This window comes from Ranitomeya variabilis, chromosome 7 (assembly GCF_051348905.1).
Source record: "Ranitomeya variabilis isolate aRanVar5 chromosome 7, aRanVar5.hap1, whole genome shotgun sequence".
NCBI classification, from domain to species: Eukaryota; Metazoa; Chordata; class Amphibia; order Anura; family Dendrobatidae; genus Ranitomeya; species Ranitomeya variabilis.
The window spans coordinates 166,010,963-166,034,066 of NC_135238.1; the positions used below are offsets into that span (position 1 = coordinate 166,010,963).

The following is a 23,104-nucleotide window of genomic DNA, read 5'->3' on the forward strand; positions in this document are numbered from 1 at the left end:
TCTTAGACCATGCTCTGAGTTTGGTTTAACAGGCTCTCCATAGCTGGATAACCTGGGAATTGTCAAGACAACCTCGGGCTTCCATGGCAACGATTGAGCCCTGGCGATGACGTCACGGTGACGCCGATTGGATGGGAGAGGGAACTCCCTCCTTCTCCAGTCTGCTAAATGTTGTGATCGGTATTGATAGTGGCATTTAGGGTGTTAAACAGGCAGGGGCAGTATAGGCACCGCTCATGGTTGTGAGAGCTGAGTCTTGGCTATCATATAAGCTGAGCTCCTGGCGTTGATCGCTCACATACAGCTCGTGTGCCTGCACGATTGCCAGGACGTATCTTTATATCCTAGGTCGAGAACCCATTCCCAACCCGGACATATGGGTATGTCTAAGGTCGGGAAGTGGTTAAGTTCAGCTGATTGGTTCAGCCCTCCACAGCAGTGCTAGTTTCTCATGTGGCCCCTTGGGAAAATTAATTGCCCACCGCTATACTAAACAAATAATAGATAAAGAAGGGATTTATAGAGTGTATTCATCTACAAATGTTCCTCTGACTAATAGACTATTATTATTAGTGATACTATTATTTATATAGCATTTTACATTGTATAATATTGAGATATCACATATTTGCAACAGTAGGAGCAGTGCCATTATAAGTTTACAGTCTACTATCTGCGTACAGCAGACACATTTGTTTGTATGTTGTCAGCAAAATGTTTGCTTTTGTATTGGGAGAAGGAAAGGAGGCTACAAGGTAATTCTGCTTACATAGTGGTCTGTAAACATGTATATCACAAGGCGTGTAGTTTTGTTTGGCATAAGGCCAGTTTCAGACCACATCTCTCATCTATATCAAGACTTTCCTTGGAATCCCCCCCCAAAAAAGGTTTCAGACATGCCCAGTGGGAGCCAATGAATTATTTTATAAATATGGAATCCAAAAATTATGTTAAACCTTTTTACAGTGGTGTCTGTCTTATTAGCAGGTAGAGCAGCGGTGATGTATGCGTAACAGTATAAGAATACACTCACCTTTGATGTGGACTGCTGCATGTTATTGTGACGCCCGAGAGACCGAGGTACCCAGCACCAGATCAAAGAGGTCCGTCTCTTGAGGGGGATGTCACTAGTGGCTTGACCCGGTGCTGTGGCCTCAGGCGATGCACAGTGTAAGGGATATCATGAAGGAACAGACACTTACTTGGTCAGCAGCAGGTCCTCTCAGCTGTGATGACCCCGATCCTGGATCGATGGCTATTGTCCAAATGAAAGACTGAGGGGCTGAAACGTTTAACCAGTTTACTTCAACAAAAAGGGATTTGCAACCAATACTGTCACCGGAGTCTGTATAAGAACTCTGAATTACTTTGACCCTGTCAGGATTTCCACCTCTTATTATGCGCAGTTTCTGTATGGCCCTGCTGCTGTATGTGAACTGGCTGCCGACGCAATCTGTCTCTTCTGTGCTCTGGTTCAACGGACAACCCGAGTCCTTTTTGTCGGCTTACCCCCTTTGGGAGTACCGCTGAACTCTGTGTCTGTTGCTGCGTCTTACCCTGGTGAAGCTGATATCACCTCACTTTCTTCCGGTTGCTGTATTATATATAACGAATATAGCCACGGATCCGGTATCCGTCTCTGCGCCTATTTTGGGTAGAAATTATTGCTACCTGGTTCTCACAATGTCCTTTTTCTCTATTCCTCTTTTCCTACTATGGGTATTACAGGCCTATAATCCGTCATAGGGCTGTTAGGAGTTCAGTTATACGACCTCTCACTTTCAGCTCCTCAACCCAACTGCCAGTCCTTTTCTCAGACCAGAATAGATCAAGGGGAGTCTCTGGAGCTCCCCCTTCTGGCCGGAGTTGGTAGTGCAGTCTTGCTATTTTAAGATTTGTATTTGGTGTCAATAACTATTTTTGTGGCAAATACCCCTAGGGGCGTCACATTATCTACCAAAACCGATTTCTGGTTGAGTTTTACATTTGTAGAGGATTGTTAGTGTGCGTAGATATGACAGTGCGCTGTCCAGGTAGCGCACAGAATAATTAAATTGCGCTACTTTGTTTAAAATGATTATCTACTACTTGGAAAAACCTCTTCTCAATCATTATTTTTCCCCCAAGTAAAATAATACCGATGCAGACGTCATTCCACTGTTGACGACACTGGCTCACCCGGGGCTCGCATGATGTTGTTATGTCATATGAACCCTGCAGACAATCAGTGGCTGCTTCACTCTCCTCTTCTGCACATAAACCCAGACCTTAGAACAGCCCAAGTGAAGGTGTTGGTCTGCTCCTTTGAACAAAATGTACTTTTCAAGTTATTTCCCCAGTATCATCATTTCTCTTCTCTTTTTTTGAGGTCCGCGCTGTCAGACTTTTACGGCTATTCTCCCTGTGAGCGGCTGTTGTCTATCGCTCTGATGATCACCTCTCTCCATCTGCCTCTCAATCTCTAACTTTGCCTCTCAGCCTTTCACAACAGCCTAACAAACAGACAATCCCCACATGTATTCAAGCTGTCTAGCAGCTGCAAATCATGCAGCTGTGTGTCGACATAAACTAAATCTCCCAGCATGCCCAAATACTCAGAGACCACCCGAGCATGCTCGAGAAATCTCGAGTAACGAGTATACTCGCTCGATCACTACTTACTAACTCTCCTATTCATGAAGACGGGAATACGTTAGATCTGATCTTCTCCTTTCTCTGCCCAGTGTATGATTTGACAAACCTTCCTCTCCCGATCTCTGACCACAACCTTCATTCATTCTCTATCAAGAACTCAGGACACCACCACTTACCACACTTATAGAAACATATGTGCTATTAATAGCAAGAAACTTCTGAAGAACTGAGTCATCATTGGCCCCCATCTCCTCCCTCTCATGTCCTAACTTTGCACTGAAAATTATAACGAAACATTGTAAAGTGCCCCAGATGAAGCTGCACCTCCTAAATGTAGAACAACTCAGTACAGACCGTGACAACTCTGGCACACATTGTAAACACATTTTCTCCAGCTGTTCTCCACGTCCACCGAATGTCTGTGGAGAAAATCCAATCTAGTCGAAGATTTAATCCGTTATAAGTTTATGCTAAAAACTTACAACTCTGCCTTTCACCTCTCCAAACAAACCTACTTCAACACCCTCATCACCTCACTAGCCAACAATTCTAAATGACTCTTTAACACTTATCATTTTTGCCTAATAGCAAGGGTGTAAGCCCCCAAGTGAGAGAAAAAAAAGCTAATTGGACATAATTTCACACAAACCCCAAAAATAGTCAGGGAAAAAATTATTGGCAGCCACGACTTAAAATTAGGCTGCACATCTTTTGGAATAAATAACTGCAATCAATCGCTTCCTATAACCATTAACAAACTTCCAACACCTCTCAACTAGAGATAGGTGGACACCTGGATGTTCGGATCCGGCGGGTTCGGACGAACAGTTACAAAAAGTTTGAGTATCAGAACAGTACCCGGACCCGAACCCAAACACTGACCCCATTCACTTGAATGAGAGGCCCGAACAACCAGTATTTGCCATGCTATCATGTGCATGACAGCGTGAAATCATCCCCGCCGGTCAGAGAGCTGCGGTTCCCACACTGTCAAAAGACAGCGTGAGCGCTCAGCTATGATCGGAGGTATAAAGTTTACCTCCACTCACTTTTGTTAGCTGATGGGACAACTGCTCCCATCATCCGACATCTGCTGCAGCTAATAACAGCGAGAGCAGGAGCGGCTGATGGTAATATTCATCAGCCGCTCCTGTGCTGTAAATAAATAATAAAAAAAAACCTTTGTGGGTTCCCCTGTATTTTTGATAACCATCCAGGCAAAACTCACAGCTGGGGGCTGCAACACTCAGCTGTCAGCTTCAGCAAGGCTAGTTATTAACCCCTTAATCCCATATAACGTACTATCCCGTCGAGGTGGGGTGGGCCTTAATTCCCACCGACGGGATAGTACGTCATAGCGATCGGCCGCGCTCACGGGGGGATCGCGGCCGGGTGTCAGCTGACTATCGCAGCTGACATCTGGCACTATGTCACGGACCGCCCCCGGCACATTAACCCCCGGCACACCGCGATCAAACATGATCGCAGTGTACCGGTGGTACAGGGAAGCATCGCGCAGGGAGGGGGCTCCCTGCGTGCTTCCCTGAGATGATCGGTACAAGGCGATGTACTCACCTTGTACCGAGCATCTCCTCCCTGCAGTCCCCGGATCCAAAATGGCCGCGGGGCTGCATCCGGTTCCTGCAGGGAGTACTTCCGGGTGCTGTGCAGGCGCTGGTAAGCCTGCAGCGATGTGAGTGAGATTGCCGATCTGATAGAGTGCTATGCAAACTGTCAGATCGGCGATCTGTGATGTCCCCCCCCCCGGGACAAAGTAAAAAAGTAAAAAAAAAAAATGTCCACATGTGTAAAAAAAAATAAAAAAAAATAAAAATTCCTAAATAAAGAAGAAAAAAAAAATATTATTCCCATAAATACATTTCTTTATCTAAAAAAAAAAAACCAATAAAAGTACACATATTTAGTATCGCCGCGTCCGTAACGACCCAACCTATAAAACTGTCCCACTAGTTAACCCCTTCAGTGAACACCGTAAGAAAAAAAAAAAAAACGAGCCAAAAAACAACGCTTTATTATCATACTGCCAAACAAAAAGTGGAATAACACGCGAACAAAAATACGGATATAAATAACCATGGTACCGCTGCAAACATCATCTTGTCCCGCAAAAAACGAGCCACCATATAGCATCATAAGCAAAAAAGTAAAAAAGTTATAGTCCTCAGAATAAAGCGATGCCAAAATAATTATTTTTTTCTATAAAATAGCTTTTATCATATAAAAGCGCCAAAACATAAAAAAATGATATAAATGAGATATCGCTGTAATCGTACTGACCCGACTAATAAAACTGCTTTATCAATTTTACCAAACGTGGAACGGTATAAACGCCTCCCCCAAAAGAAATTCATGAATAGCTGGTTTTTAGTCATTCTGCCTTACAAAAATCAGAATAAAAAGTGATCAAAAACTGTCACATGTCCAAAAATGTTACCAATAAAAACGTCAACTTGTCCCGCAAAAAACAAGACCTCACATGACTCTGTGGACCAAAATACGGAAAAATTATAGGTCTCAAAATGTGGAGATGCAAAAACTTTTTTGCTATAAAAAGCGTCTTTTAGTGTGTGACAGCTGCCAATCATAAAAATCCGATATAAAAAATGCTATAAAAGTAAATGAAACCCCCCTTCATCACCCCCTTAGGGAAAAATAATAAAACTAAAAAAAAATGTATTTATTTCCATTTTCCCATTAGGGCTAATGTTAGGGTTAGGGTTAGGGGTAGGGTTAGGGCTAGGGTTGGGGCTAGGGCAGGAGCTAAAGTTAGGGTTGGGGCTAAAGTCAGGGATAGGGTTGGGGCTAAAGTTAGGGTTAGGGTTGGGGCTAAAGTTAGGGTTAGGGTTGGGGCTAAAGTTAGGGTTAGGGTTTGGATTACATTTACGGTTGGGATTAGGGTTGGGATTAGAATAAGGGGTGTGTCAGGGTTAGGGGTGTGGTTAGGGTTACAGTTGGGATTAGCATTAGGGGTGTGTTTGGATTAGAGTTTCAGGTAGAATTGGGGAGTTTCCACTGTTCAGGCACATCAGGGGCTCTCCAAACGCGACATGGCGTCCGATCTCAATTCCAGACAATTCTGCGTTGAAAAAGTAAAACAGTGCTCCTTCCCTTCCGAGCTCTCCCGTGCACCCAAACAGGGGTTTACCCCAACATATGGGGCATCAGCGTACTCGGGACAAATTGGACAACAACTTTTGGGGTCCAAGTTCTCTTGTTATCCTTGGGAAAATAAAAATTTGGGGGGCTAAAAATCATTTTTGTGAAAAAATTTTTTTTTTTATTTTCACGGCTCTGCGTTATAAACTGTAGTGAAACACTTGGGGGTTAAAGTTCTCACAACACATCTAGATAAGTTCCTTGGGGGTCGTCTAGTTTCCAATATGGGGTCACTTGTGGGGGGGTTGTACTGTTTGGGTACATCAGGGGCTCTGCAAATGCAACGTGACGCCTGCAGACCAATCCATCTAAGTCTGCATTCCAAATGGCGCTCCTTCCCTTCCGAGCTCTGCCATGCGCCCAAACAGTGGTTCCCCCCCACATATGGGGTATCAGCGTACTCAGGACAAATTGTACAACAACTTTTGGTGTCCAATTTATCCTGTTACCCTTGGAAAAATAAAAAAATGGGGGCTAAAAAATTATTTTTGTGGAAAGAAAAAGAATTCTTATTTTCACGGCTCTGCGTTATAAACTGTAGTGAAACACTTGGGGGTTCAAAGCTCTCAAAACACATCTACATAAGTTCCTTAGGGGGTCTACTTTCCAAAATGGTGTCACTTGTGGGGGTTTTAATGTTTAGGCACATCAGGGGCTCTCTAAACGCGACATGGTGTCCCATCTCAATTCCAGTCAATTTTGCATTGAAAAGTGCTTCACAGAAGTTTATAATGCAAAGTGCTCACCACACATCTAGATAAGTTCCTTAAGGGGTCTACTTTCCAAAATGGTGTCACTTGTGGGGTGTTTCAATGTTTAGGCACATCAGGGGCTCTCCAAACGCAACATGGCGTCCCATCTCAATTCCAGTCAATTTTGCATTGAAAAGTCAAATGGCGCTCCTTCCCTTCCGAGCTCTGCCATGCACCCAAACAATGGTTTACACCCACATATGGGATATCGTTGTACTCAGGACAAATTGCACAACAATTTTTGGTGTCCAATTTCTTCTCTTACCCTTGGGAAAATAAAAAATTGGGGGCGAAAAGATCATTTTTGTGAAAAAATATGATTTTTTATTTTTACGGCTCTGCATTATAAACTTCTGTGAAGCACTTGGTGGGTCAAAGTGCTCCCCACACATCTAGATAAGTTCCTTAGGGGGTCTACTTTCCAAAATGGTGTCACTTGTGGGGGGTTTCAATGTTTAGGCACATCAAGGGCTCTCCAAACGCAACATGGTGTCCCATATAAATTCCAGTCAATTTTGCATTGAAAAGTAAAATGGCGCTCCTTCCCTTCCGAGCTCTGCTATGCGCCCAAACAGTGGTTTACCCCCACATATGGGATATCGTTGTACTCAGGACAAATTGCACAACAACGTTTGTGGTCTAATTTCTTCTCTTACCCTTGGGAAAATAAAAAATCGGGGGCGAAAAGATCATTTTTGTGAAAAAATATGATTTTGTATTTTTACGGCTCTGCATTATAAACTTCTGTGAAGCACTTGTTGGGTCAAAGTGCTCACCACACATCTAGATAAGTTCCTTAAGGGGTCTACTTTCCAAAATGGTATCACTTGTGGGGTGTTTCAATGTTTAGGCACATCAGGGGCTCTCCAAACGCAACATGGCGTCCCATCTCAATTCCAGTCAATTTTGCATTGAAAAGTCAAATGGCGCTCCTTCCCTTCCGAGCTCTGCCATGCACCCAAACAATGGTTTACACCCACATATGGGATATCGTTGTACTCAGGACAAATTGCACAACAATTTTTGGTGTCCAATTTCTTCTCTTACCCTTGGGAAAATAAAAAATTGGGGGCGAAAAGATCATTTTTGTGAAAAAATATGATTTTTTATTTTTACGGCTCTGCATTATAAACTTCTGTGAAGCACTTGGTGGGTCAAAGTGCTCACCACACATCTAGATAAGTTCCTTAGGGGGTCTACTTTCCAAAATGGTGTCACTTGTGGGGGTTTCAATGTTTAGGCACATCAGGGGCTCTCCAAACGCAACATGGTGTCCCATATAAATTCCAGTCAATTTTGCATTGAAAAGTCAAATGGCGCTCCTTTCCTTCCGAGCGCTGCCATGCGCCCAAACAGTGGTTTACCCCCACATATGGGGTATCGGCGTACTCAGGATAAATTGTACAACAACTTTTGGGGTCCATTTTCTCCTGTTACCCTTGGTAAAATAAAACAAATTGGAGCTGAAATAAATTTTGTGTGAAAAAAAGTTAAATGTTCATTTTTATTTAAACATTCCAAAAATTCCTGTGAAACACCTGAAGGGTTAATAAACTTCTTGAAAGTGGTTTTGAGCACCTTGAGGGGTGCAGTTTTTAGAATGGTGTCACACTTGGGTATTTTCTATCATATAGACCCCTCAAAATGACTTCAAATGAGATGTGGTCCCTAAAAAATAAATGGTGTTGTAAAAATGAGACATTTCTGGTCAACTTTTAACCCTTATAACTCCCTAACAAAAACAAAATTTGTTTCCAAAATTGTGCTGATGTAAAGTAGACATGTGGGAAATGTTACTTATTAAGTATTTTGCATGACATATCTCTGTGATTTAAGGGCATAAAAATTCAAAGTTGGAGAATTGTGAAATTTTCAAAATGTTCACCAAATTTCCTTTTTTTTCACAAATAAACGCAAGTTATATCGAATAAATTTTACCACTAACATGAAGTACAATATCTCTTGAGAAAACATTGTCAGAATCGCCAAGATCCGTTGAAGCGTTCCAGAGTTATAGCTTCATAAAGGGACAGTGGTCAGAATTGTAAAAATTGGCCCGGTCATTAACGTGCAAACCACCCTCGGGGCTTAAGGGGTTAAGAATAGAAGGGTCCCCACACCATATTTTTAAATTATTTAAATTAATTATTTTAAAAAACAGTGTGGCGTCCCCCCGTTTTTGACAACCAGCCTTGCTAAAGCACACAGCTGTGGGCTGGTATTCTCAGGCTGGTAAGGTGCCATGGAAATTGCCCTCCCAGCCTAAAAAAGCAGCGCGCAGCTGCCCAGAAAAGGCACATCTATTAGATGCTCCAATTCTGGTGCTTTACTGCGCTCTTCCCACTTGCCCTGTAGCTGTGGCAAGTGGAGTTAATATTTGTGGGGTTGGTTGTCACCTTTGTATTGTCAGGTGACATACCTAGCAGAGAGGCATCTGTAAGACACCTATCCATTACTAATCCTGCAGTTGTATGGTAAATAAAGACAGTAGTGGAGAGCTCCTATTACTTGTCAAACTCAATTTGACAGGTACTCCACCCTCTATCAAAGTGTGTAGCCATGCCCCTCCCCATCAGTGGCTCTGTTGTATCTTGTTCATCATTTTATATGAATTTTATGAGTTTGATGTTATCAGAGTATTTACTTTTATTTGATAGTGTGATTCTAACTTTATGAGTTTTATACACAATGTATTTAATCCTATTTGATAGCATGATTCTCATTTTATGTGAGTTTTATATTCCCAGCAGTGTATTTACTTTTATTTGATAGTGTTATTCTCATTTTATATGAGTTTTATATTCCCAGCAGAGTATTTACTTTTATTTGATAGTGTGATTCTCATTTTATATGAGTTTTATATTCACAGCAGAGTATTTACTCTTATTCGATAGCTTGGATCGTGATTCTCATTGTTACCATGTTACAACTCCATCAGGTATAAAGCGGCTGTTTTATATGCTTGTAAAAAACGCAAAGACACAATATTGTAAATGTTTCAAAAGATTTTCTAGTTCTAAAAATAAATACAGCTCAAAACATTTCAATAATATAAAAATTCTCACATAATATAAAAATTATCATTAAATACATCTCAAAGTCATTTCAATAATATAAAAATTATTACAGAATAATATAAAAAGTATCACAAGTACAATTAATATACATCGGGAGCAAAGTTAATTTTATATGAGTTTGATGTTGTTATCAGAGTGTTTATTTTTATTTGATAGTGTGATTCTTATTTTATATGAGTTTGAAGTTGTTATCAGATTATTTTCTCTTATTTCATAGCACGATTATCACATATGACAAAATGTGTTTCACACTTCCTCTCCTCACATAGGCTGGATATCTGTTGTATCTTGTTCATTATTCTATATGAAAGACAAAATGTTTTTCACAGATCCTCTCTCCACACAGCTAACACATGTGAGATGTCCAAATTTGAGTTCATTAGCTAATTCCAGACTTAATCACTAACACATGTAAGATGGCCCAAGCACAAATTATTATTATTATTATAGCGCCATTTATTCTTAGGCACTTTACATGTGAGGAGGGGTATACATAATAAAAACAAGTACAGTACAATACAAGTCACACTGGTACAGAAGGAGAGAGAATCCTGCCCACGAGGGCTCACAATCTGCAAGGGTTGGGTGAGGATAGAATAGGTGAGGGTAGAGCTGGTCGTGCAGTGGCATGGTCGAGCAGTGCAGGTTGTAGGCTTGTCGGAAGAGGTGTGTTTCACAGATCCTCTCAACACATAGCTAACTGTTATGATCTGGTGACCTTGGAGCCGCATGAAACTTTCTCTGGAGTCGGTGGAACCTGTACTGACCGCAAATCCTGAACTAACACCGCAACTGGAAGTAGCCGTGGGGTGTGCCTAATGGACCCTAGACACCTCGACACAGCCGGAGGATTAAATACCCCTATAGATGGAAATAGGAATGCTACCTTGCCTCAGAGCAGACCCCCAAAGGATAGGCAGCCCCCACGAATAATGGCTGTGAGTAGGAGAAGAATAGACAAACGCAGGTAGAAAACAGGATTTAGCAAAAGAGGCCACTCTAGCTAAATAGGAAAGGATAGGACAGATTACTAGGCGGTCAGTATTAAAACCCTTCCAAAAATATCCACAGCAGATAATACAAAAAGTTCCACAATCTAACTAAAGACATGGAATGTATATCTGCCACTCCAGAGAATCCAACAAGACTGAGAAAATACTGACACAATCTAAGCTGGACAAGAAAATACAAAGAATAGCACTGAATTGTGAAGCACATAGCATGTGTGCCACAGGAAAAAAAACCCAGACACTTATCATTGCTGATTTGGCAGAAAGGCAGGAGGAACCAAGCAGAGGTCCAACACCTCCCATCAACAATTGACAACTGGCAAGGACTAATGAATCCTGCACGCCTAAATACCCCAGTCAGAACTGCAATCAGCAGATACACCTGACCAGGACTGCAACTCAGGGGCAACTGCATTACCACCTACAACCACCGGAGGGAGCCCAAAAGCAGAATTCACAAAGGTACCCCCCCTTGAGGAGGGGTCACCGAACCCTCACCAGGGCCCCCAGGCCGATCAGGACGAGCCAGATGAAAAGCATGAACCAAATCAGCAGCATGGACATCAGAAGCAAAAACCCAAGAATTATCCTCCTGGCCATAACCCTTCCATTTGACAAGGTACTGAAGCCTCCGCCTCAAAAAACGAGAATCCAAAATCTTCTCAACCACATACTCCAACTCCCCATCAACCAAAACAGGGGCCGGAGGATCAACAGAGGGAACAACGGGCACCACATATTTCCGCAATAAAGATCTATGGAAGACATTATGGATAGCAAAAGAGGCCGGAAGCGCCAATCGAAAAGACACCGGATTAATAATCTGAGAAATCCTATAAGGACCAATAAACTGAGGCTTAAACTTAGGGGAAGAGACCTTCATAGGAACATGACGGGAAGACAACCAAACCAAATCCCCAACCCGAAGCCGGGAACCAACACACCGACGACGGTTAGCAAAACATTGAGCCTCCTCCTGAGACAACACCAAATTGTCCACCACATGAGCCCAAATCTGCTGCAACCTGTCAACCACAGAATCCACACCAGGACAGTCAGAAGGCTCAACCTGCCCAGAAGAAAAACGAGGATGAAAACCAAAATTACAAAAAAAAGGCGAAACCAAAGTAGCCGAACTAGCCCGATTAATAAGGACAAACTTGGCCAATGGCAAAAAGGCCACCCAATCATCCTGATTGGCAGACACAAAGCATCTCAAATAAGTCTCCAAAGTCTGATTAGTTCGCTTGGTCTGGCCATTTGTCTGAGGATCAAATGCAGAAGAAAAAGACAAATCAATGCCCAGCCTAGCACAAAAGGCCCGCCAAAATCTAGAAACAAACTGGGAACCTCTGTCGGACACAATATTCTCCGGAATACCATGCAAACGAACCACATGCTGAAAAAACAAACGGAACCAACTCTGAAGAGGAAGGCAATTTAGGCAAAGGCACCAAATGAACCATCTTAGAAAACCGGTCACAAACAACCCAGATAACCGACATCCTCTGGGAAACCGGAAGATCAGAAATAAAATCCATAGAAATATGCGTCCAGGGCCTCTCAGGGACCGGCAATGGCAAAAGTAACCCACTAGCACGGGAACAACAAGGCTTGGCCCGCGCACAAGTCCCACAGGACTGCACAAAAGAACGCACATCACGTGACAACGAAGGCCACCAAAAGGACCTACCAACCAAATCTGGTACCAAAAATACCAGGATGACCAGCCAACACAGAACAGTGAACCTCAGAAATCACTCTACTAGTCCATCTGTCAGGAACAAACAATTTCCCCACAGGACAGCGGTCAGGTCTATCAGCCTGAAATTCCTGAAGAACCCTCCGTAAATCAGGGGAAAAGGCAGAAAGGACCACCCCTTCTTTCAGAATGCCGACCGGTTCAAGGATCTCAGGAGAATCAGGTAAAAAACTCCTAGAAAGGGCATCAGCCTTAATATTCTTAGAACCCGGAAGATGCGAAACCACGAAATCAAAACGGGAAAAAAACAAGGACCATCGAGCCTGTCTAGGACTCAGCCGTTTGGCAGACTCGAGGTAAATCAAATTCTTATGATCGGTCAGGACCACAATACGGTGCTTAGCTCCCTCAAGCCAATGTCGCCACTCCTCAAACGCCCACTTCATAGCCAACAACTCCCGATTGCCGACATCATAATTGCGTTTAGCAGGCGAAAACTTGCGGGAGAAGAAGGCACACGGTTTCATCAAAGAACCAACAGAATCCCTCTGAGACAAAACGGCCCCTGCCCCAATCTCAGAAGCATCAATCTCAACCTGAAACGGAAGAGAAACATCTGGTTGGCGCAACACCGGAGCAGAAGTAAATCGGCGTTTAAGACAGCCGCAGAGGACCAATTCGCCACATCAGCGCCTTTTTTCGTCAAATCAGTCAAGGGTTTAACTACGCTGGAGAAGTTAGCAATGAAACGGCGATAAAAATTTGCAAAACCCAAAAATTTCTGAAGGCTCTTCACGGATGTGGGTTGAATCCAATCATGGATGGCCTGAACCTTAACCTGATCCATCTCCATAGATGAGGGAGAAAAAATAAAGCCCAAAAAAGAAACCTTCTGCACCCCAAAGAGACACTTAGACCCCTTCACAAACAAAGCATTGTCACGAAGGATCTGAAATACCATCCTGACCTGTTCCACATGAGACTTCCAATCATCCGAAAAAATCAAAATATCGTCCAAATATACAATCAAGAATTTATCAATATAAGTCCAGAAGATATCATGCATGAAGGATTGAAAAACAGATGGAGCGTTAGTGAGCCCGAATGGCATCACAAGGTATTCAAAATGGCCTTCGGGCGTATTAAACGCAGTTTTCCATTCATCACCCTGCTTAATACGAACAAGATTATATGCCCCCCGAAGGTCAATCTTCGTAAACCAACTAGCCCCCTTAATCCTAGCAAACAAATCGGAAAGCAAAGGTAAAGGGTATTGAAACTTGACCGTGATCTTATTCAAGAGGCGATAATCAATACAAGGTCTCAAGGAGCCATCCTTCTTAGCAACAAAAAAAAAACCTGCTCCCAACGGTGAAGAAGATGGCCGAATATGCCCTTTCTCCAAAGACTCCTTAACATAACTCCGCATGGCGGTATGTTCAGGCACAGACAGGTTGAAAAGTCGGCCCTTAGGAAACTTACTGCCTGGAATCAAGTCAATCGCACAATCACAGTCCCTGTGCGGTGGAAGGGAACTGGACTTGGGCTCATCGAATATATCCTGAAAATCAGACAAAAACTCTGGAATTTCAGAAGAGGAAGAAGAGGAGATTGACATCAAAGGAACATCATTATGAACCCCCTGACAACCCCAACTAGTCACAGACATAGATTTCCAATCCAACACAGGATTATGTACCTGCAACTACGGGAAACCCAGCACGATAACATCATGCAAATTATGCAACACCAGAAATCGACAATCTTCCTGATGGGCTGGCGCCATGTGCATGGTCACCTGTGTCCAAAACTGGGGCTTATTTTTAGCCAAAGGTGTAGCATCAATCCCCCTTAAAGGAATAGGGTTCTGCAAAGGCTGCAAGGGAAAACCACAACGCCTGGCAAACTCAAAATCCATTAAGTTCAAGGCGGCGCCTGAATCCACAAACACCATGACAGAAAATGATGACAATGAGCAAATCAAGGACACCGATAACAGAAATTTAGGTTGTACAGTACTGATAGTAAATGAACTAGCAATCCTTTTTGTCCGCTTAGGGCAGACTGAAATGACATGAGAAGCGTTGCCACAATGACTTTGCTCTAAGGACGACTCCACAGCGCGCACAGTTTGACGCTCCCGCAAGCGCCGATCAATCTGAATGGCCAGAGACATAGAATCACTCAGACCGGAAGGCTTGGGAAACCCCACCATAACATCTTTAACGGATTCAGAAAGACCCTTTCTGAAAATTGCCGCCAAAGCATCATCATTCCATTTGGTCAACACAGACCATTTTCTAAATTTCTGACAATACAATTCTGCCGCCTCTTGACCCTGAGACAGGGCCAACAAGGTTTTCTCCGCTTGATCCACAGAATTCGGTTCATCATATAATAATCCTAAAGCCTGAAAAAAGGAATCTACATTAAGCAAGGCCGGATTCCCAGATTCCAGGGAAAATGCCCAATCCTGTGGATCGCCACGCAGCAGGGAGATGACAATTTTAACCTGCTGAATGGAATCACCGGAGGATCGCGGTCTCAGAGCAAAAAACAGTTTACAATTGTTTTTAAAACCCAAAAATTTGGACCTATCACCAAAAAACAAATCAGGAGTAGGAATCTTCGGCTCTAAAGGTACCTTCACACGAAGCGACGCTGCAGCGATAGCGACAACGATGCCGATCGCTGCAGCGTCGCTGTTTGATCGCTGGGGAGCTGTCACACAGACCGCTCTCCAGCGACCAACGATGCCGAGGTCCCCGGGTAACCAGGGTAAACATCGGGTTGCTAAGCGCAGGGCCGCGCTTAGTAACCCGATGTTTACCCTGGTTACCAGCGTAAAAGTAAAAAAAACAAACAGTACATGCTCGCCTGCGCGTCCCCCAGCGTCTGCTTCCTGACACTGACTGAGCTCCGGCCCTAACAGCACAGCGGTGACGTCACCGCTGTGCTTTGACTTTCACTTTAGGGCCGGGCTCAGTCAGTGTCAGGAAGCAGACGCTGGGGGACGCGCAGGTGAGCATGTACTGTTTGTTTTTTTTACTTTTACGCTGGTAACCAGGGTAAACATCGGGTTACTAAGCGCGGCCCTGCGCTTGGTAACCCGATGTTTACCCTGGTTACCAGTGTAAAATATCGCTGGTATCGTTGCTTTTGCTTTCAAACACAACGATACACGGCGATCGGACGACCAAATAAAGTTCTGGACTTTATTCAGCGACCAGCGACATCACAGCAGGATCCTGATCGCTGCTGCGTGTCAAACGAAACGATATCGCTAGCGAGGACGCTGCAACGTCACGGATCGCTAGCGATATCGTTACAAAGTCGTTTCGTGTGAAGGTACCTTAAAGCAGGAGTCTGAACAATATAATCAGAAATACCCTGTACCCTAGCAGCAAGCTGGTCTACACGAGAAGCTTATTCCTGAACATCCATGCTGGCACAAGACTCCTCAGCCACCCATAAATAAAGAGGGAAGAAAAGACAAAACAGACTACAGAAAAAAAAATGGCTCAACACCTTTCTTCCCTTCTTCTGAGATGCATTTAACTCATTAATGGCCAGTTGTACTGTTATGATCTGGTGACCTTGGAGCCGCATGAAACTTTCTCTGGAGTCGGTGGAACCTGTACTGACCGCAAATCCTGAACTAACACCGCAACTAGAAGTAGCCGTGGGGTGTGCCTAACGGACCCTAGACACCTCGACACAGCTGGAGGACTAAATACCCCTATAGATGGAAATAGGAATGCTACCTTGCCTCAGAGCAGACCCCCAAAGGATAGGCAGCCCCCCACGAATAATGACTGTGAGTAGGAGAAGAATAGACACACGCAGGTAGAAAACAGGATTTAGCAAAAGAGGCCACTCTAGCTAAATAGGAAAGGATAGGACAGATTACTAGGCGGTCAGTATTAAAACCCTTCCAAAAATATCCACAGCAGATAATACAAAAAGTTCCACAATCTAACTAAAGACATGGAATGTATATCTGCCACTCCAGAGAATCCAACAAGTCTGAGAAAATACTGACACAATCTAAGCTGGACAAGAAAACACAAAGAATAGCACTGAATTGTGAAGCACATAGCATGTGTGCCACAGGAAAAAAAAACCAGACACTTATCTTTGCTGATTTGGCAGAAAGGCAGGAGGAACCAAGTAGAGGTCCAACACCTCCCAACAACAATTGACAACTGGCAAGGACTAATGAATCCTGCACGCCTAAATACCCCAGTCAGAACTGCAATCAGCAGATACACCTGACCAGGACTGCAACTCAAGGGCAACTGCATTACCACCTACAACCACCGGAGGGAGCCCAAAAGCAGAATTCACAACAGCTAACACATGTGAGCTCTCCAATTTTGAGTTCATTAGCTAATTCCACACTTAATCACTAACACACTATCATTAACATTAATCAGTTACATACAAGTTTCAAACAAAAATTATTAGCTGTATGTTATAGGATAAACCAAATGTTATTATGTTAACTAATCCAACAAGTTCTGGAACCAAATTTATACATACAGTGATTATTGTAGAGAACCATAAAACCATTGCATACGTTTTTTCACATTAGCATCAAGATAATTTTCAGCATTTTTGTTTTCCAACTGGAACAACCAATTATGTACTACTATTTTTCCATAACCATTATGCAGGAAACCTTGCTAGAACACCATTAGTCCCAATTAAAATCAATGGTGTATGTCCAGATTGGAAAGTAGCTGTTTGCCTTATACAGTATAAGCTAAATATATGAAAATAGTCTGAACAGATCTTAAGAAGTAACTTCATATGTAATATATTATAAATCCCAAAATAGTTTTGAAGTTTTGTGCAAAAATAAATCAGCCAAAGTACAAAGAATATAAAAGTACTAGACACTCTATAAGATAGTTAAAAGTAAATATTAATATGAATTCTAATGATGATAAAAAAAGCCACTAGATTTTTTTAGATTTCTGGCTAACCTTTAAATCTATTCTTACACATGCTTACTAATGCAAATACATTGAGGGTGTATCTGGGGTGTATTTATGAACAATAAAGTCTTTTAAAACTTTTACAATATTGTCTCTTTCCTTTTTTACAAACACAAACGTGTACAAAACACAGTGCGAGATATCAAACTGAAATATAGGGAAAAATAAGCTGCGTTCAGTGGTAAATGGCTAATGATTTGTTTCACGCCTCTCTGTTGATTCATGTGTCTGCTCATCTGATTTATCCCAGCCTGGCAAGGTGGACTTGACAAACAATAAAATCTCTTAAACTTTTAAGGTACCTTCACACGAAACGACTTTGTAACGATATCGCTAGCGATCCGTGACGTTGCAGCGTCCTGGATAGCGATATCGTTTAGTTTGACACGCAGCAGCGATCAGGATCCTGCTGTGATGTCGCTGAATAAAGTCCAGAACTTTATTTGGTCGTCCGATCGCCGTGTATCGTTGTGTTTGAAAGCAAAAGCAACGATACCAGCGATGTTTTACACTGGTAACCAGGCTAAACATCGGGTTACCAAGCGCAGGGCCGCGCATAGTAACCCGATGTTTACCCTGGTTACCAGCGTAAAAGTAAAAAAAACAAACAGTACATACTCACCTGCGCGTCCCCCAGCGTCTGCTTCCTGACACTTACTGAGCGCCGGCCCTAAAGTGAAAGTGAAAGCACAGCGGTGACGTCACCGCTCTGCTGTTAGGGCCGGAGCTCAGTCAGTGTCAGGAAGCAGACGCTGGGGGACGCGCAGGTGAGTATGTACTGTTTGTTTTTTTTTACTTTTACGCTGGTAACCAGGGTAAACATCGGGTTACTAAGCGCGGCCCTGCACTTAGCAACCCGATGTTTACCCTGGTTACCCGGGGACCTCGGCATCGTTGGTCGCTGGAGAGCTGACTGTGTGACAGCTCCCCAGCGATCAAACAGCGACGCTGCAGCGATCGGCATCGTTGTCGCTATCGCTGCAGCGTCGCTTCGTGTGAAGGTACCTTTACACAAGGCCCTATCATCTAGCCCAGGACTCTAGCAACATTTGTCTTTATAAACAAGGCTGTATTGTACTGTACTTGTTTTTATTATGTATACCCCTCCTCACATGTAAAGTGCCAAAGAATAAATGGCACTATAATAATAAATAATAACAATAATTTGTGCTTGGGCCATTTAACATGTGTTAGTGATTAAGTCTGGAATTAGCTAATGAACTCAAATTTGGACATCTCACATGTATTAGCTGTGTGGAGAGAGGATCTGTGAAACACATTTTGTCTTTCATATAATAATCTGAACAAGATACAAAAGATATCCAGCCTGTGGGAAGAGAGGAACTGTGAAACACATTTTGTCCTATGTGATAATCGTGCTATCATATACGATGAAATAATCTGATAACAACTTCAAACTCATAAAATGAGAATCACACTATCAAATAAAAATAAACACTCTGATAACATCAAACTCATATAAAATTAATTTAGCTCCTGATGTATATTAATTTTACTTGTGATACTTGTTATATTATTCTGTAAGAATTTTTATGTCATGAAATGTCTTTGAGATGTATTTAATGATACTTTTTATATTATTTAAAAAAAAAATGTTTTATTATTGGAATGTTTTGAGCTGTATTTATTCTTAGAACAATAAAATCTTTAAAAACTTTTACAATATCATGTCTTTGCTGTTTTATAAGCGTATAAAACAGCCGCTTTATACTTGATGGAGTTGTAACATGGCCATATAAATAATATGCCTATTCAATGAGACTCACGATCCATGCTATCGAATAAGAGTAAATACTCTGCTGGGAATATAAAACTCATATAAAATGAGAATCATGATATCAAATAAGAGTAAATACACTGTGTATAAAACTCATAAAATGAGAATCACACTCTAAAATGAAAGTAAATTCTCTGATAACAACATCAAACTCATATAAAATTCATATAAAATGATGAACAAGATACAACAGATCCACTGATAGGGAGGGGCGTGGTTACACACTTTGATAGGGGGTGGAGCACCTGTCAAATTGAGTTTGACGAGTAATAGGAATTCTCTACTACTAAAGACACAGCCAGAATAAAGTCCTTTATTAGAAATAAAACAAAACACACTTTTCCTTTTTATTTAAAAATAACAAACACAGTTATACTCACCAAATGCCTATTCCACTGAAGCCCTCGTTCTCCTGTAATAAAACTAAAATAAAAAAACAACAGTATCCCTCACCTTTCCGTTGTTCTGTCCCACGCTGTAATCCATGGCACGAGGAAAAACAGTTTTCAACCTGGGACGGTGCCAAGATGCGACCGTCTAGGCTGAGATCCACTAGTGACTGAACTGCTAGCGCAGCCTCAGTGACTGGCAGTCACATCAAGGTTACCTCCGGTCACTGAGGCTCCGTTCCCAGCCTGGCTGAACTGCTGTGACCTCGGTGACATACCCACTAGCACCATGAGAAAAAAATCCACTTAAATGTCAGAGTTACAGAGTGGGAATACACAATGCACAAGTGTGAACAGAAAGGAAAAGGACACTAGTTGCCCTGAATTAATGGTTAGAGTTATAAAATGGCAAGAGATGCATAGTATATCGGAGGTAAAGTGACATGTGCTAAGAAAAATGGCAGGAATAAGATTCCATTGCTGTATGCAGCTTACCCGCACTTTTTGCCGTGCCCAATGCGCATTTCGCTTTTTTCGTTCCCGTGCGGTCGGCGGGCATATCAAAACTCCGCATGCGGATGCATCCGCATACAACGCATGTCCCTGCGTACCCAATGTTAAAGATAGGTACGCAGGATGACGCAGGACGCATGCAGATGTAGGTGGAGCGTAGGCAGAGCTTAAGGGAGGAACTACATAGCCATTCGCAGACCAGCCACATGCAAGTGTGAAACCGGCCTTTGTTATATATCCAGATAACTTATTTTTGTCCATCCAAATTATTACAATCTTGGTATGCTGTTAAACCATTCCAGATCCATAGCAACACTATAACAAGACTTTGAGGTTAAATTATTTTTTTTTCTGTTCATACGTGTATCTATGTTTTCTTTTATTTCACAAAGAAGTTTGATGGCTGTATTTTTTGGTTTTTTTCTTGTATTTTTAAAAACATGCAAAATAAATCCTTTCAATATAAAAAATACACATCATTTGACCTTGTGGAATGCTGCTTCTTAGTGACATATTGGACCTAGTGGTAAATTTATTTTAAGTACATGCTACAACATAAAGATGTTTACGATGTGTTGAGTTAAATGGAGCTGTCCAGTAAAAATAAGATATAGACTATTCACAATATAGGTGATAACTTGTTGATTGGTGGGGTCCAACTGCTGGGATCCGCATTATCCAGCAGAAGGAGGAACTTTATGCCTTTAAGAATGGATCGACAGTGCAATCTGGGATCCATTTATTCCCTATGGGTCTGCTGATCACTGACCTTGGCTTTTTCTGGCAATCCTGTAGGAAACGAATGGAGGGTGGATGGGTGTCTCTGACATCTTGTAACGGGGATATAAGTTTCTTAATTGATGTGGATGCCAATGATAAGACACACACTGATCAACAAGCTATCACCAATCTGCAGATAGGTGACCGGACAACCCCTTTAAACCTGTCAGCAGGATTGTGCACAGAAACCTACAGACAGCATCAGGTCGGTGCCGTTATACCGGTTAAAATGATACCTGGTGATGAAACCCGTTTTGTGGTTGTTGTGTAATCTTTATTTTCAGTTTTGAGTTAATGAGATTCTCGTGCTTCAGGGCGGCCTGTGGGGGGTCTACATGTGGTGCTCTGCTTAGGTATTTATACTGATGATAGGTCACTGATCCCTCACTATGAAAACCCACATGGACTAGCGGTGGATTCCGCGTCCCACACAGGCACGGCACTTATGTCCTGATATTTTAAGGTATATCGCTTAATTTGGGGCTATACTGCCCACATACAGGCAGCGCTCACACACAAGTGTGATTTCATTCCACAATCAGCAATTCTGTGGGTCCACTCGTTCCCTCACATTTATCAACAGTGACTGATGAAGGTCCGGATGTAGGACCGAAACGTTTCTGTTATTTTGTGGACACCATTAAATCACCTGTCGTACGTTAAGTTGAGTGCCGAGTTTTTGCTATATACTACTGATCCCTCCCTGACCTGTCCCTATTTTACATACTGAATATTATAGGTATTGAAAAAAAACACCTCACTTTCAGCAGGCAGGTGCAGCATTATCGCATGTATAATATGCATTTAATGATTTTATTTGATGGTACAAATTTATTCAGTAAAAAAAAATAAATGTCTCACAATGGTGCCGTCGCACCTGCGCAGTAGCATCTATTGGCGATCCGATATATGATACTACACAGGCGATGCCAATTTGCTAGAAGAAAAAAAAATATGGCGCTGCCGGCGCTTGCGCAGTAGCATCTAGCCGATCGCCAATAGATGCTACTGGGCAGGCGCAACTGGCACCATTTTGAAACACAATTTTTTTTTTCTGAATAAATTCATACCAGCAAATAAAATAATTAAATGCATATTATACATGCGATAATGCTGCATTGCAGGTGCTTCCGCTGGCGCCTGCCTGCTGAAGGTGAGGTTTTTTTTTCCAATATATATATATAATATTCAGTATGTAAAATAGGGGGCAGGTGACTATGGGATCATTGACCTATCATAAGCCATCAGCATAAATACCTAAACAGAGCACCACATGAAGACCCCCACATGCCGCCCTGGAACACGAGCATATCATTAACTGAAATCTGAAAATAAAAATTACACAACAACCACGAGATGGATTTCATCACCCCAGGTATCATTTTAATCAGTATAAAATGATACTGTCTGTAGGTTACTCAGCACAATCCTGATGACAGGTTCCTATTAAGTATTAAATTACTGCTAATTGTGTAATCTATTCATTAATTATGAATTTTGTTTTCTATTCCAGAAACATTTTATCTATACCAGTTTAGCATTTTGATTCTGTACTTCTCAAGACATTCCAGAAAGAAGATGTCATTTATCAATATGGAGATGGCGTCTTTTGAAGAGGCATGTTGGCCAATAATGTTGATATGGGAGAGAATTAATCATGCATATACCTCAGATTCTTCCCCACAGTCCCTTGGATTTCAAAAAGGGGACTATGGATTCCAAATATGGGCTTTAAACTCGTTTAATGAAAAATATTCTGTGGTCTGGGACACTTCTCGCTCATTCTGGAAAGTGAAAACACCATTCGGCCCGGTTTTATATTTCATTGGGCCTCTGTTTATTGATGGAACAAATACAGGATTATATGTACCGCCATCATTTACTGTCATTGTATCAGATACTGATGTGTTAGTGCCTGCCCTATACCCAGGAGTGGCTGAACAAATGTCAAATATCGTTCGTTTTGTTGTACAATCTGCAGCTACATAATGCTGTGATTATTGGTGATAAACACATTAAAAAAAGTGGGAAAAATATTGTGTTGTAAATTTACATTTTCCTGAATGGCCCAGCATTCTTATTCCTTAACCCAGTCATGACCAAGCAGTTTTCCATTATTTTTTTCCTCCTCTTCTTCCAAGGGCTATAAGTTTATGAATTTCCATCCACATAACCGTATGAGGCCTTGTTTTTTTGTGATGTGAGTTGTAATTTTGAATAGATTTGTAGAAGAGAAAAAAAGAATTCTTGCTTTTGTTGCCATTTTACGAGA

At 42.1% G+C, this 23,104-nt stretch overlaps 1 long non-coding RNA gene across 1 annotated transcript in view; it reads left to right on the plus strand.

Annotated features, from left to right (window-relative positions):
- The window catches only part of LOC143785740 (uncharacterized), a 34,973-nt gene extending 12,089 nt beyond the window's left edge, over positions 1-22,884 (plus strand). The window contains exon 3 of the long non-coding RNA XR_013218070.1: positions 22,346-22,884. This is a non-coding gene — a long non-coding RNA (uncharacterized LOC143785740). The remainder of the gene's footprint in view (positions 1-22,345) is intronic.
- Positions 22,885-23,104: the final 220 nt, after the last annotated feature.